We start from the raw sequence: 16,343 nt of genomic DNA, 5'->3' as shown, positions 1-16,343 counted from the left end.
TGTGAAACGTGGGGCTCCAACTCACGGACCATGAGATCATGACCCGGGCTGAAGTCAGACTCTTAGCCAACTGAGCCACCCGCGCACCCCACAATTGTGTAAGTTCTAATCTCAGTGATGAATTCCTTCTTCCACATCCCATCAAGTGGTTCTGCTTCCCTCATTGAACTATTAACTGTTACAGATAGTAAGCAAATTGCTGAGTGTATCTTCTCAAGTCCATCTCTCTGGCTCCTGGATGCCTGTCAGTCTCCTTTTCATATTGGAAAATAGCAACTAAGATTTTATTTGGATGACACTCATTATCAAGCATGGCTTATTGTTATAGATGGCATGATTATCTTGCTGAAATTGGTAGGTTTCATAGCAATTCGAACCTCTTTCCTGTTTCCTAACACATTCTATTTTGGATTACAGTCATTGTGTAAATATCCTCTCTGGTACTGAATGCTAAATTTCTTTAAGGTCCCCAAACCCTATTTATCCCCTAATAGCTTCTGCCAGAGTAGTTTGCAGACAGTATGTACTTAAATCTGACTTTTAATATGCAAAGCTTAGTTTCTCAACAATATGCAAAATAGTCCCGCATTGGAATATAAATATACACTTGGGGACACTAGGTGCATGTTATAATATGTAGAAGAAATGTTTCAGTTAAATTGGAATGTATAGAAAGATGAACAATCTTCAGTAGAAATTGGATTGTTGTCCAAAGGGTTAGAATATTCTTATTACGAGCTAAGGCTCAGCTTCAGAATGAAAGGCAGAATCTTACCTTCCCTTGAACATTGTAGGCTCAGGGTAGAGATTTTTGTTACATGCTACTGAAAAGATATTATCTCATGGCAGACAGAGTAGTGTATCCACCAGTTTTCTTAGTCGTTGGAAACATATGCTGATTGCCTTATGCAGTAAAAGACTTCTTAAAAGTATAATAGGTTGCTCTCAGACTCTCTGGGAAGATCAGAAAATGAGGCTTTTTAGCAGTGAAACCAGTCCTCTGGGGACAAAAATGTGTTTTCTTAATTTCTGTGCTATTTACAAGTAATGATTATGGACATAACACATTTTTACATTTTATATTATTAACATTTTTTTCATAACTTAAACTCTAGACAGTCAACAAAATAATAAATCAAACCCGGACTTGTAGCGTTTGACAATTTCCGTGGTGTAAATAGTCCCTCCATGTCTGATTTCAAGCCCCTCATGCGATGTCGCTTTACAAGGAATTGGGAAGAAATGTATCACACAGATATAATATAAATAACCTTCAGTCCAAAGAAAACAGTAACATATAGAAGGATTATTAGGAAGTAACGAGTTTTGAATACTTATCTTTGTTTTATATATAATTTCTTTATTTATAAGTTTACGTAATTTGGGGTGCCTGAGCGGCTTAGTCCCTTAGGCATCTGACTCTTGACTTCAGCTCAAGGGGTGATCTCATAGTCCGTGGGATCAAGCCCCATGTTGGGGCTCTGCGCTGATAGAGCTGGCTCTCTCTCTCAAAAATCAATAAATAAACGTTAACAAAATAAGGTGACTGGCTCACAAAATTCCAGTAACCTAGCAATCGCGTTTTACAAGCTGAGACAGCTGGCACTGGGACACCATTGCTTTGGGGCCACCCAGCCAGGAAACAGCACCCCGAATCACCTACAGCATTGCTCCATGAAAGATGGCACTGTACACGGCAGGATAGCTGGGCACAGGCCTGTCAGTAGCTGGGCACAGGACAGTTCTGCAAGAACTCCTCCCAGGGCTTTGTATTGGTAGATGCAGCTGATTGATAGCTCTCACCGTGGTGCAAGGAATCCAGAAAAAAAGAACTACGATATTTCACATTTTTCAGCTTAGTTGGTGGTAGGCTCTGCCTCATATAATGAAGGGTTCTACAAATATAGAAAAAGAGTTCAGATATTGGGTACAAAAGGAAGAGCAAGCCTCTGCTCAATTCTATAGTTCACCCCGTTGACTACCTAATAACAGCATGTAATTTTCTTCCCACACTTAAAACTTCCAAAAACGGAAGGAAGCAAGGGAAAAAAGGAAGGAGGGAGAGGCAGAAGAAGAATCTTAGAAGAAAAGAAATGATTCTCATTAGCATGACAAGTAAGCCCCAGGACAGTGGGAAATGCCTTCACCTCCTTCCCCAAAGTGGTCAACCCAGTCCCTTTAGTAATGGCATCCAGTTCCAAGTCAGGATCCCAGGATGATGTACGTTCCTTCTCTGGTTTCATCACCATCCCATCTCCATCTTCTGCAACCCATGGACCAAGTTGTAAAATTAATCACTAGATTAATTTAAAGCCTATATAAAATAGTGGGAGAAAAAGACCTGGGGAGATCTAAGAAAACATAGTCAAAATGTACAGATCTATACCTGACTTAGGAAAGAAGAAACTAATCCTTTGCATATCATGAATCACCAGGCAAGGGAAGATGTTATCATTTTCCACCTCTACTACATGTTCCATATTCCCTTCGCCTTCAGTTGGTTAAGATTCTTTTTTTTTTTTTTTTTAGTTTATTTATTTATTTTGAGAGAGAGAGAGAGAGAGAGAGAGAGAGAGAGAGAGACTGAGAATCCCAAGCAGGCTCTGCACTGACAGTGCAGAGCCCGATACAGGGCTCGAACTCACAAACTGTGAAATCATGACCTGAGTTGAAATCAAAAGTCAGACACTTAACTGACTAAGCCACCCAGGTGCCCCAGCTGGTTAAGATTCTTTTTTTTTTTTTTTTTTAATTTATTTTTGGGACAGAGAGAGACAGAGCATGAACGGGGGAGGGGCAGAGAGAGAGGGAGACACAGAATCGGAAACAGGCTCCAGGCTCCGAGCCATCAGCCCAGAGCCTGACGCGGGGCTCGAACTCACGGACCGCGAGATCGTGACCTGGCTGAAGTCGGACGCTTAACCGACTGCGCCATCCAGGCGCCCCTCAGCTGGTTAAGATTCTTAACCCAAAGGAACTCCAACCAACAGTCTTGAAAGATCTGAGCCCTTAATCGTTCCGCATATTTGGGGTTTTATTTTCGCCACTGCTAAGGTCATATAGAAGGTGATGTGATGTATCCTTAAGAGTCAGTGCATATTCTTCCTTTTATCTCATGGCAACCTTATTTTGCCTTAGTAGTCAGGAGTATTCACCCCATAACACAGTGTAATGCTTTTCCTTTTGAACCGTTATCCAGCGGCATAAAGAAGCCCAAGTTGGCCATGTGGCACTCTCAGCTTATAAATCAAGGGCAACTATGGTTTATCTCTAATGGAAACATTCTTTCCTTGGGTACTACGACCGCTATGCCAGAGTCCAGTGTCACTGTGATAGTAAGCAAACATTTTTCAGGTGGATCATTAGGGGTCATATTGAAAGATTCTACTCTAACTTCCTCTTCTTGGTTCCCAAATCCATCTATTCTAGCTGTGGGAGAATTAGTTGCTGGTTAAAAAACATTTGTTATATCCCGTAAGAGAGGACAACAATCTGTCAAGTGTGTGTTTTATTATTCTCCTATTCAATTGGGCCAGCTACTTTTGAGTGAGGTCTACAAGATAAGTGAATCCCACAGATATCAATTCACAGTCTTCTTTTCCTGTGAAGGAGATTAAATTTTTGATGATATGCTTCCTTTTTCAAGACATCTATCAGCTTCACTGACAATACATGTTAGTCAAACAGTGATTAAAAAAAATCATTATCCCTACAACTGTTAGGGTTGTCATGATGTTCCTTATCTCTGTTATTCCCTCAGGGGTGGGTATTGCTTTTTGGCAACTTGTTGGTATAGAGAAGTACACAGGGCATGCTCCAACAGCTCTCAATGTGGCCCTCCCTGCCATCATAGCTCCTGTGACAGGAGTGACAAGGAGTCAGCATGGAGCTTCTTTCAGATTTTAAGTTCATCTATTCCCAAGCAGCTGGAATAATGCCTAATAAGTATTCGTTGAATAGGGGCACCTAGGTGGCTCAGTTGGTTAAGCATCTGAGTTTTGGTTTCAGCTCAGGTCATGATCTCATGGTTCGTGAGTTCGAACCCCATGTCGGGCTCTGTGCTGACAGCTCCCCTCCCCTGCTCTCTCTCTCTCTCAAAAATAAATAAACACTTAAAAAATAAGTATTTATTCAATAAATAAAAATGAGAAATAGTATTTCGATCTGAGTTTGTATCGCAGAGGCCAAGTGGTACTTTGAACTCCTATTGTATTTAGTTCCTCTGTGGCTAAGAGCACCTCCATTCTGCTTCCACATACACCTTGCCCAGGTGGTACTACACTGGGACCTTGGTCCTCCCTTTATGAGTTCACTGGGGAATGAAATCAAAAGCACGCTTTAACCAATCCACCCCCAGGCTACACAGAACAGCCAGTACAATGTTTATTCATTTGTTTTTTAATGTTGACACTACTCTCACCAAGGACCATGTTCTGGACCCTCTAAGGGGACACAGTTAGGAGGTGGGAGAACAGCCTCTGCATGACCCATTCACTCCAACATTTTTATTTCCCTACTATATAGATGTCTTCTTTGACATTATATCAAGGAATTTCAGGTATATGAACTTTATTTATCCAGGTTTCAGGCAACCAGTTGGGCAATCCGTTAGAACCATTTCCAGCTGTTTGAGTCCATGTACCCAATAAATTCAGCCTGACCCAAACTTCCATCCCATTGTCTTCGGTTAGACATCCTCAGAATCCATTTCCAAAGTTTAGCACTATCAGTTAGCATAATCTTACAATTCTTTTGATGTACAGTTGGTATCTCTTTTATTGGATTTTGTTATTATAGCCTATCTCCTCCAGGGAATACTAGGATATATGATATAACATAACATAACATAACATAACATAACATAACATAACATAACTTAATATAATATAACTTAATATAATATAACTTAATATAATATAATATAATATAATATAATATAATATAATATATGTGATTATATGCTATATGTATTCTGTATATATTATATATAATTATAATATATAAGTATATTAACCTATCACTAATATATATATAACTATATATAGTTACATATGTATGTGTGTGTATATGGTTATATGTGTACATATAACTGTAGTTATATATATACGTATATATCTATGTATACACACACACACACATATACAAACGTATATATAATTGTATAGATAGACACAATGAAGTGTGGAGGAGACAAAGTGTGAAGAAAATATTTCTCATCAGCCCAGGTCTTTATAGACACTTCAGACAAAGCATGAATTATCAGCTTTAGTTGTCAAGGGATACTCAATGGGGGTTGGAGGTGCAGTATAGTCTGAGTTATTCTAATCCTCCTCTACACCCATATTCCAATCCTCGGGGCCCTATGCTTTTCCATTCAGCGCCTTAAGTTGAATATGAGAAATCTGTAAGGCCGGTACTTCAACTGACACTGAGATAACTCACAAGATCTAAGTGATGTTTGGTTGTCAATAATCTCATCTTTTATTTTGGGGTCTATCAGCTCTGGTGTACGGTAGATAAGAGATTCTCTAAGAACAATCATAGGAAGTTCCTAGTTTTAGTTCTTGATATGTATGCTGACTGCTTAGAACTTTGAGTTTGGTCTTTTTTTTTTTTTCCTTTAGGTTCTTCAACACCAGTAGATGCACCTACTCTACCCTGTCTTTGAATTCTTCAGACCTTTTTGCTGTTTCTTGGGAATAGGTCTTGGGTCTCCCAACACTTTGTATGAAATAGCACTTCATGCCAGGTGACTATAGTTAACGGTGCCATGTAATACCAAAGTCCCATCCTTCAGTAATGCTTGAATTTTTATTGAATTTCCATTCAGCTCCAACCTGGCCAGACAACTAATTCCAGCTTCCCCATTAGTCTAGGTATTTTGTTTCCACCTTCCCAACCCAATAAGTTCCCGTGAGATACTGAAGAAACACCAACACATTCATGCATGTCTATCTCTGTGTTTAAGATGACATTCACATCATGGCCCTTCTGTTATTACATTGCACATGCAGATGATGCAAGAAATTAAATCACAGGGATAACTCATGTTATATAATTTCTATCCTTGATATTTCTATTTTAATACTTTGGAATTAGGAAGACTTGGCTTTGCCAACCCTAGATCCATAATATACTTGTGGTATAATCTTGGGTAAATTACTCAACCTCTTCACGCCTCAGTTTCCTCATCTGTAAAACTGGGGATAATAATATGTACCTAAATTTTGGGTGATGTTGTCAGGAGAATTAAATAAAATAATCTGTGAAGAACTCAGTAAACTCTGAGCTCCTATTTCTAAAGTGAAACCTCACGAGGCTTTGAAAAGCACCCAGTTTCATGAGGAAGACATTTACAAATGATCATAAAATGCCTCAGCAGGTGCCTGATATCACCCATTATGAAATTGTCATGATTAAAAAAGCAACACACAGACGGCATCAATTCTATGGAGATTCTCAGTGTGGAATTCAGACACTGGTGAGGTTGCTTCTTGAGTTCATTTACTGCTGTATCCCTACACACTGTGACACCTGCTGGACATCATAGCCAAAATCGGGCAGTGAGCAAATTTATTTATTTATTGAGCAATTACAATGTTTCTTCTGATCTTGTCCCCAAATTCTAGATATGTCCTTTGTTTTTTTTGAAGCTTCCAAAGCCCTATGCAACAACATACTCCCAGTCAAAATCTCGGTAGGCTTTTTCTTTTCCTTTGAAGAAACTGAGAAAGTGGTTTTAAAATTAACATGGACGTGCAAAGTGTGAAGAACCCTTAAGGCAATCTTGAAAAACAAGGTTGGAAGACTTTCACTGTCAGATACTAGGACGTGATACAATTATAAAGCTATAATAATTAGGACAGTGTGGCATTCACGCATAGAAGATAAACCATTTTAAAGAACATAATAAAGAGTTCAGAAGAAAATTCATACATGTCACCTGATTTATGACAAAAGTGATATTGTAGGCCACTAAGGAAAGGGTTGATGTGGGTCGATCGGATGTCTATATGGAAAAAAGGATGTTAATCTTTACCTCATTGTCCATAAAAATAAGTTTCAGGTAGACTCCACGTGAAAGATAAAATTACAGAGCTTTTAGAAGAAAGCACAGGAGAAATATTTATGACATTGGAGTTGGTAAATATGGTGTAAGCACAACACAAAAAGGGCTTACCACTAGAGAAAAAAATGATAAACAGAACTATATTAAAATTAAGAATTCTGTTCTTTCATGAAAGAAGACAAAAAGTTCACCCTTAAGAGAATGAAAAGGCAAACTATAGAATGGGAAAAGATATAACACTACATATATGGACAAAAGACTCACTCCGAATATGTAAAAAGCTTCTACAAATTTTAGAAAGATGAGCTAAAAATGGTAGGGGCACCTGGGTGGCTCAGATGGTTAGGTAACCGACTGTTGGTTTTGACTCAGGTCATGATCTTGTGGTTCGTGGGTTCGAGCCTTGCATCACATCTGTTTGGGATTCTCTCTCTCCCTCTTTCTTTCCCCCGCCACCTCTCAAAATAAATAAATAACCATTTTTAAAAAATGGCCAATAAGCCTATGAAAAGATGTTCACCTTCTTAAGACAACAGGGAAATGCAAATTAAAACCATATTCATTATACCAAACATTTAAAGAAGAATGAAGAGCAATTATTTCAAACTGTTTTAAAAAATGGAAAAAGAGGAAACCCTTACCCACTCATACTATAAGACCAGTATTCCTCTGATACTAAAGCCAGACAAAGATACCACAAAAAAGAGAAAACTACAGGCCAGTATTCCTTATAAATAAAAGTTCAAAACCCCTCAACAAAATACTAGCAAATCAAATCCAACAACATATTAAAAGAATTATATGCTCTGACAATGTGGGAAGTATCCCAGAAATGCAAGGGTGATTCAACCTAAGAAAATCAATGTGACATACCACATTAATAGAATGAAAGTAAAAACCACACAATCATCTCAATTGATACAGAAAAGGCATTTGACAGAATCTAAAACACTTTCATGATTAAAAAAAAAAACCACTCAGAAAACTAGGAATAAAAAGGAAGGTCTTCACCATGATAAAGGGCATCTGTGAAGAACCACTGTTAACATACTCAACAGTGAAAGACTGAAAACTCTCCCCTGAGAGCTAACACACAAGAAGGCCTGTTTTAGCCACTACGATTCAACAATGTGCTGAAAATTCTATCCAGAGCAAGTGGGCAAAGAAAAGAAATTATAGGCATTCAAATTGGGAAGGAAATAGTAAGACTATCTCTATTCACAATGACATGATCCTACATGTGGAAAATCTCCAAGTCTCTACCAAAAAAGGGGGAAAAAAAACTGCTAGAGCTAATAAATGAATTTCAGCAAAGTTTCAAAGTGGAAGATCAGAACATACACACACATATTCTCTCTCCCTCATCTCTCTCTCTCTCTCTCTCTCTCTCTCTCTCTCTCTCACACACACACACACACACACACACAGTTGTGTTTCTATACACGAGCAGTGAACAACCCAACAAGGAAATTAAGAGAACAATTCCATTTTCAAGAGCATCCAAAAGAATACAGTGCTTGGAATAAATTTAACAACATTGGTAAAAGAATTGTACACTGAAAACTACAGAACATTGCTTTAAAAAATTAAAGAAGATCAGGGACGTCTGGGTGGCTCAGTCGGTTAAGTGCCCAACTTCAGCTCAGGTCATGATCTCCCGGTCTGTGAGTCTGAGCCCCGCGTCAGGCTCTGGGCTCTGTGCTGACAGCTCAGAGGTGGGAGCCTGCTTCAGATTCTGTGCCTCCCTTTCTTTCTGCCCCTCCTCCACTCACACTCTGTCTCTCAAAAATGAATAAATGTTAAAAAAATACAAATACAAAATTGAAGAAGATCTAAATAAATGGAAAGACGCCCTGTGCTCATTGAATGGAAGTCTTAATACTTTTAAGATGGCAATACTTCTCAGAGCAATGTGCAAATTCAGTGCAATCTCCAACATCCTAATGACTTCAATTCTCAAATTCATATGCAATTGCAAGGGGTCCTTAACAGGCAAAAAATACTGGAAAAGAACAAAGTTGAAAGACACACTTCCCAGTGTCAAAACTTAACTACAAACCCACAGTAACTAACAGTGTGCACTGATGGAAGGACAGATGCATAGACCAATGTAATAGACTTGAGATTCCAGAAATAAGTCCATACATCTATGGTCAGTTGATTTTCCACAAGGATGCTAAGATCATTCAATGGGGGAAAGGACACACTCTTCAGAATGGTGATGGCAATCTACTGAAAATCAGCCCTTGAGAGAGGGTTTGCAAAAAGAAAAAAAGGGAAGAAAGTTAAAAAAAAAAAAGAGAGAGAGAAAGAAAAGCTAAAAAGTGCAAATGGTGCTGGCATAGCCAGATGCAAAAGAATGAAGTTGACCCCTACTTCACATTATATATAGAAATTACTTCAAAATGCAACAATAATCTAAATATAAGAGGTAAAACACCTCTTAGAAGAAAACATAGAAGTAAATCTTCACGGCCTTAGATTTAACAATCGATTCTTAGCTATGACATGAGAAGCATAAGCAACAACAGCAACCAAAATAGATAAATCGGGTTTCATTAGGATCAAAAACTTTTGTGCTAAATATTCAAGGACACTATCAAGGAAGTGGAAAGATAACCTATAACTTGGGAGAGACTTCACAAAAAATATATCTGCTAAGGGTCTAGTGTCCAGAATATATAAAGAACACTTACAACTCAACAACAGAAAGACAAACAGTCCAGTTAAAATATGGGCAAATTACTTGAACACACATGTCGCCAAAGAAGATATGTAAATGGCCAAGGAGCACATGAAAAGACACCCAACATCATTTTAGGGAAATGTGAATCAAAACCCCACTGAGGTACCACTTCATAGAATGGCTGTGGCCATAATAACAATCCTTTTAAAACTCTGGAAAATAGTAAGTGTCATATTTTGCTGAGGATGTGGTGACATTGGAGCCCTGGTACACTGGGGGTAGGAATCTAAAAGGGTTAGACTGCTGTGGAAACCCTCTGGCAGTTCCCCGATGAATTCAACAGAATTACCGTGTGACCCAGGAATTCTACTCCTAGGATTTATATACACTTATCCAAAAGAATTGAAAAGAGGAATTCAACCAAATACATGCACACACATATTTATAGCAGTACTATTCACACCAAAAGGTAGAAATAAGCCACATGCCCATCAATGTATGTACAGATAAACAAATTGTAATATAGTATATATATTACATAGTATATATATAGTATATATAGTATATATATTACATATCACATACATATTACATATGTATATGTATACATATACATATTACATATATATACTATATATTATATTATATTATACTATATATTATAGTATATATTATAGTATATATTATACTATGTATATTTATGTATTTTTGTATATTTATATATACTATGTATATTTATACATTTATGTATATGTATACTATGTATAGTATATATTATACTATAATATATACTATAATATATAGTATAATATAATATAGTATATATTATAGTATATAATATATATACTATATATTATAGTATAATAGTATAGTATAGTATAGTATAGTATAGTATTCTATATATAGTATAGAATAGTATCTATATTCTATTCAATATATACAATTGAATATTATTCAGCTGTAAAAAGAAAGAACTACTGCACAGTGTGAATGAACCTTGAAAACATTATGCTAAGTGAAAGACGCCGGAAGACAAAGGTCACTTGCTGTATGATTCCATTTGTATGAAATATCCAGAGAAAGTAAATCCATAGAGACAGAATGCAGTTTGGTGTTTGCCATGGACAGACAGGGAGCAGTCAGGGTTTAGGGAGTGAATGCTTAAACGGGTACAGAGTTTCATTTTGGGATGATAAGCTGTTGTTGTTGTTGTTGTTGTTTTGAGAGAGAGAGAGAGAAAGAGTGAGCACAGGAGGGGGGCGTAGGAAGAGAGAGAGAGAGAGTGAGAGAGAATCTGAAGCAGGCTCTGCACTCAGCACAGAGCCAGAAGCAGGGCTCGATCCCACAGTGTTGATAGACTGTTTTAGAGCTAGAGAGAGGTGATGGTTGCACAACATTGTGAATGTACTAAACGCTACTGAATTGTTCACTTTTAAAAGGTTAATTTTATGTGAATTTTGCCTCAATAAAAAAAAAAGTGTTCAAAAAAAGTATAGTTTGGGATATCTACCAGAAAAGCAAAACTGGGGGAAAAAGACACACACACACACACACACACACACACACACACACACATATATATGTTTATTTATTTTTGAGAGAGAGATGGAGTGTGAGCAGGGTAGGGACAGAGAGAGAGGGAGACACAGAATCAGAAACAGGCTCCAGGCTCTGAGCTGTCAGCATAGACCCCGACTCGGGGCTCGAACCCACAAACCGTGAGATCATGGCCTGAGCCGAAGTCGGATGCCTAACCGACTGAGCCACACAGGCACCCCTACTTTTTAATTTTTTAATTATATTTGTTTTTAATTGTTTTTGAGAGAGAGAGAGACAGAGCGTGAGTGGGGGAGGCTGAAACAGGCTCCAGGCTCTGAGCTGTAAGCACAGAGCCCGACGTGGGGCTCGAACCCCGAACCGCGAGATCATGACCTGAGCTGAAGTCAGATGTTTAACCGACGGAGCCCCCCAGGCACCCCAAATACATAAATCCTAAGCTTTGGCAGGGATGTGAAACAACAGGAACTCTCGTAAACGGATCGGTGGGTGTGTAAATTGATTACAATGACTTCAGAAAACTGGCAGTGTCTCCTAGAGCTGAGCCATACGCATGCCCTATGACCTAGCACACCTTCTCTTCAGTATATGCCCTAACGAAATGCGGACATACATGTTTATTAAAAAGAGGTGTACTCAAATAGTCACAGGAATACTGTTTGTAATAGCCCAAATCTAGCAAGCAGCCGAAAGACCGTCAACAGTAGTACAGGTAAATGAATTACTCTACAGAATTGAGAATGAACAGTCTAAAACTACACACAACAGTGTGGATGCATCTCATGAACATAATATCAACTGAAAGAAGCCAGACACAAAAGGGCACATGTCGTATGATTCCATTTATCTAAAGTTCAAAAGACAGTTATGGCTAATCTACCTTGGTAGAACTCCCAATAGTGGTTGCTATTGATGAGGTAGTGACCGGAAAAGAATTGGGCCTTCCGGGGTGCCAATGATGATCTCTTTCTTGATCTGTTGCTGTTTTCATGGGAGCATTCCGTTTATTGAAGTTCACGAACTATTCTTTCATCATATGTGTCCTTTTCGGTTTCTATTATTCCTCAATAAAAAGTTTAACAATATTTCTTTGGAGAAGTGTTGCATGATAGGGGGAACCTGTCTCTCTGGGCCTTTGAAAGAGTAGAGATGAATCAAAACTTCTGTCCCCCCGAAATGCTTAGGAAGCCAGGGCAACTTGGATTGTGTAACAGGAATCATTGCGACCTGCCTTCCTTTGGAGTTGTAATAGCGATGAGACTTCTACTTGGAATTTTGATTCCTATTTTGAAGGAAGAGCACCATTTCATTTGCTTGCATTAGACATGGAGACTTGTTGGGGCGCCTGGGTGGCTCAGTCGGTTAAGCGTCCGACTCCGGCTCAGGTCATGATCTCGCACTCTGTGAGTTCCAGCCCTACATCTGTGCTGACAGCTCAGAGCCTGGAGCCGGCTTTGGATTCTGTGTCTCCCTCGCTCGCTCAGCTCCTCCCCTGCTTGTGTACTCTCTCTCAAAAATAAATAAACTTATATATATATATAAAGAAAGAAATGGAGAATTGTATCTGGAAAGGACCTTAGAGATAGCGTAGTCCAATTCCTTAATTTTATTAGGTAGGAAAAAAGCACAGAGAAGTTACGTAATACAAGCCACATGTTTCCTTCTCTGTTCATATGAGTGATCTTAAGGGATTTCAAATCTCCCCTCCTCCCATTTATGATTCAAATCATATAATTTTTGGATTTGAGGCTTTCAAATTATTTTTGAAAAGAAAAACGTAAAACACCAATAAACTGTCCCTCCCCCGTTGAGTGATCTTTCTTAAATTAAAAACAAAGTACAAATGAATCTCAGGCATTTTTTGAGATTTAACAGATGATTAAATTAGGAAATTCAATTTCATTGATTTGTTCTGATAAATTTCCTTAAGAATTATACACGACATTGAAATAATAAGTTGAATGCACTACAGGATCTTAATTACAAATGAGAAGCTAATGAGTTAATTCTATAAAATGCTCTATTTCCATATCTCTTTAAAAGAAGCTTTAATAATCATGAAATCTTCTGGAGAAGTTGAAACATTTTCTTTTTTCTGCTCACAAAATGCCCCCAAGCCATTTACTGCAAATGTCCAAGTTATTTTTACATTTATATTAAAAAAATTAAATCTAAGATTTTGTCAAAATCTGTCGATTCTCTTGAATTCCAGTCCATTTGTATTAAACAAGGCATGAATTGACAAGCTCTTAACCATAAGCTTGAGACAGACAGTCATTTTGATCTTCTCAGTTGGAATTCCTGTTCTCAACACCTATACTTGATGCACATACATCGTCCCTTGGCTGTCATCCCTGTGCCCATCTGTTGGCATGGCTTACTGCCCACCACAAGTTTGGACTCCCGCCCTAGCGTGTAGGTGCCAGGAAATAACAGTTTACACGAGCAGCCTGTACAACAATGTAAATGTATTCTCGGCCCAATGTCTAGACATCGTGTCCACTCAACTTGGGGGCTGAGTGCTCTCCCTTTGTAGGATCACATTTTTCATCACACGTTTGCGACAGATGAAGTGTAGAGTGGAAGAGAAGAGGCTGAGGAAGTGAGCTTCCTGGTTTTTAAGGTTAGATCTTGCAGGTTAATTTTACTGTGGTCGCTACCTTGGCAAACCATGAAAATCATCTCAGAAGTGTCGCCAAGGTGATAGGCCACAGGAGGAGACATCTCAACTCCTTTGGTGAGATCAGCCACAGCAGGCAACTGACCCACAAAAGACTGTATTTGTTTCTTTAAATTACCCAAAGGGGTACAAAGCTAGATTTCTTTTGTTTTCTTTTTTTCGCTAAAAGTTTGCGTGTGTGTGATGCCTCTTCATGTCAGGCAAAGAAATAAAAGAGGTTTTTCCAAGTGTTTCTAGGCTTTAGAGAAACTACGACTTAGTGCGGTTGAAATAGAAAAGATAAAAGACTATTATATAGTATCTGATAAATTCTTGTTGTTCAAGAAGGCTATGGTTCCTAGCTCAGTTGGAAACATGATTATTTTCAACAATAAGTCTTAAATATAAATAATCATACTCTTTCTTATATTTAATTGTGCCTAGAAAATGTTAGGAGTATGCAATGAGATGTTGAAGCATAAGGTTTTAACCCCCGCTATAAGACGATTTAAAGCTAAATCCCAGGGCGCCTGGGTGGCTCAGTTGGTTAAGCATGCGACTTTGGCTCAGGTCATGATCCCACGCACGGTTCGTGAGTTTGAGCCCTGTGTGGGGCTCTATGCTGACAGATCAGAGCCTGGAGCCTGCTTCAGATTCTGTTGTCTTTCTGGTCCTTCCCTGCTCGCACTCTCTCTGTCTCTCTCTCAAAAATAAGTAAACACTAAAAAAATTTTTTTTAAATTTAAAGTTAAATTTCTCTGACTCTTCAAATACAAGAGAAAAGGGGCAGAAGGGAACACACGATCTTGTAAGATCTGGTGATTTATTTTTTAGTTCAGAAGAAAATGACTCAAGTCATGACACGCAGGCATGAATCTTGCAGAACTCTTGGGAAATGAATCAGGTGTCTTTCTGTGAGAAAGACAAATAGTAAATATGAATATGAATAGAAAACATGGGCCCATTATGATACTTTTTGTACCTTAGGAAAGTACTTAATTTGTATGAAAGTTAGCAACATTTGGGCAGTTGTTTATTTTTCTGCTAAATGATATGAATTATCTTTTCTATGACAAGTCTGGCAAGTCAGAGCAAAAGAATGAATAAATATATATATATATATAAATGAATAAATATATATATAAATATATATAAATTTATAAATATATATTTATATATATTTATATTTATACATTTATATATAAATATGTATATTTATAAATACAAATATATTATAAATATATTTATAAACAAATTATATACAAATTAAATAAATGTATTTATTTGTATATAAATATATTTAAACATGGGGCGCCTGGGTGGCTCAGTCGGTTGAGCATCCGACTTCAGTTCAGGTCATGATCTTGCCGTCCGTTAGTTCGAGCCCTGCGTTGGGCTCTGTGCTGACTGCTCAGAGCCTGGAGCCTGCTTCAGATTCTGTGTCCCCCTCTCTCTCTGCCCCTCCCCTGCTCATGCTCTGTCTCTGTGTAGTGGCTGTATATAATATACATTATATTATATATAATATAAATATATTATAAATATACTATATATTTAAATATATTTATAAATATTATAAATATATAATATATTTATATTTATATACTTAATATATATTTATTTATAAATATATATTTTAATATATAAATATAAATATATTTAAAAATATATATATTTTACCTTAAGTGATTAGTAAACATGTATTAAGCACCTATTATATACCTTGCACATGCTAAACATACAAAGGATACAAAATCCATTCATTTAATTCAGTGTTTATCAATAGAAGATTGCGGTAAATGAAACCCTGAATTTAGTATCAGAAGAACCAGTTTTCTAGTCCTGGATACACCAATTGCCAGCTATGAAACCTCAAACAAATCACTTCTTCTCTTTGAATTTCACTTTCCTTATCTGTAAAACGAAAATAATGATGCTTGCCCTGGATTCTTCCTAATGCGGTCACTATTATAAACAAGCAGGCTATGTAAAAGCTCTTTGAAAAGCATAACGCATTGTTAGGATGAGAAGCATTATTGATCCCTAGAAAAATTATCCTCAGACATTTCTGGAAACTTCTTTACTTTGTTATTTGAAAAAAAAAAAAGTCTTGTTAACTTTTCAGTTCAACGTTGGCTTTAAAATTTAAACTTAAATTGTAGAAGGCCTTGAATGCTAGATTAGAAGTTTGGATTTTATCACGGAAGTTGTAGTTATCCATGGATTTTCAGTTGGGGAGTCACATGCTATAATTTGCTTATTTGACCAAATTCATGTAACCTTTTCACATTTAAAAAGCTTAGGTGGTTTTGGCTTTTGCAGAATATTCTTATTTCATCGCAAGTTTCAAAGGACTATCATCATCATCATCA

The sequence above is a fragment of the Panthera tigris genome, chromosome B4 (assembly GCF_018350195.1).
Source record: "Panthera tigris isolate Pti1 chromosome B4, P.tigris_Pti1_mat1.1, whole genome shotgun sequence".
NCBI classification, from domain to species: Eukaryota; Metazoa; Chordata; class Mammalia; order Carnivora; family Felidae; genus Panthera; species Panthera tigris.
The sequence above is the reverse complement of the archived record's forward strand: the minus strand, read 5'-3'. Positions refer to the sequence as shown.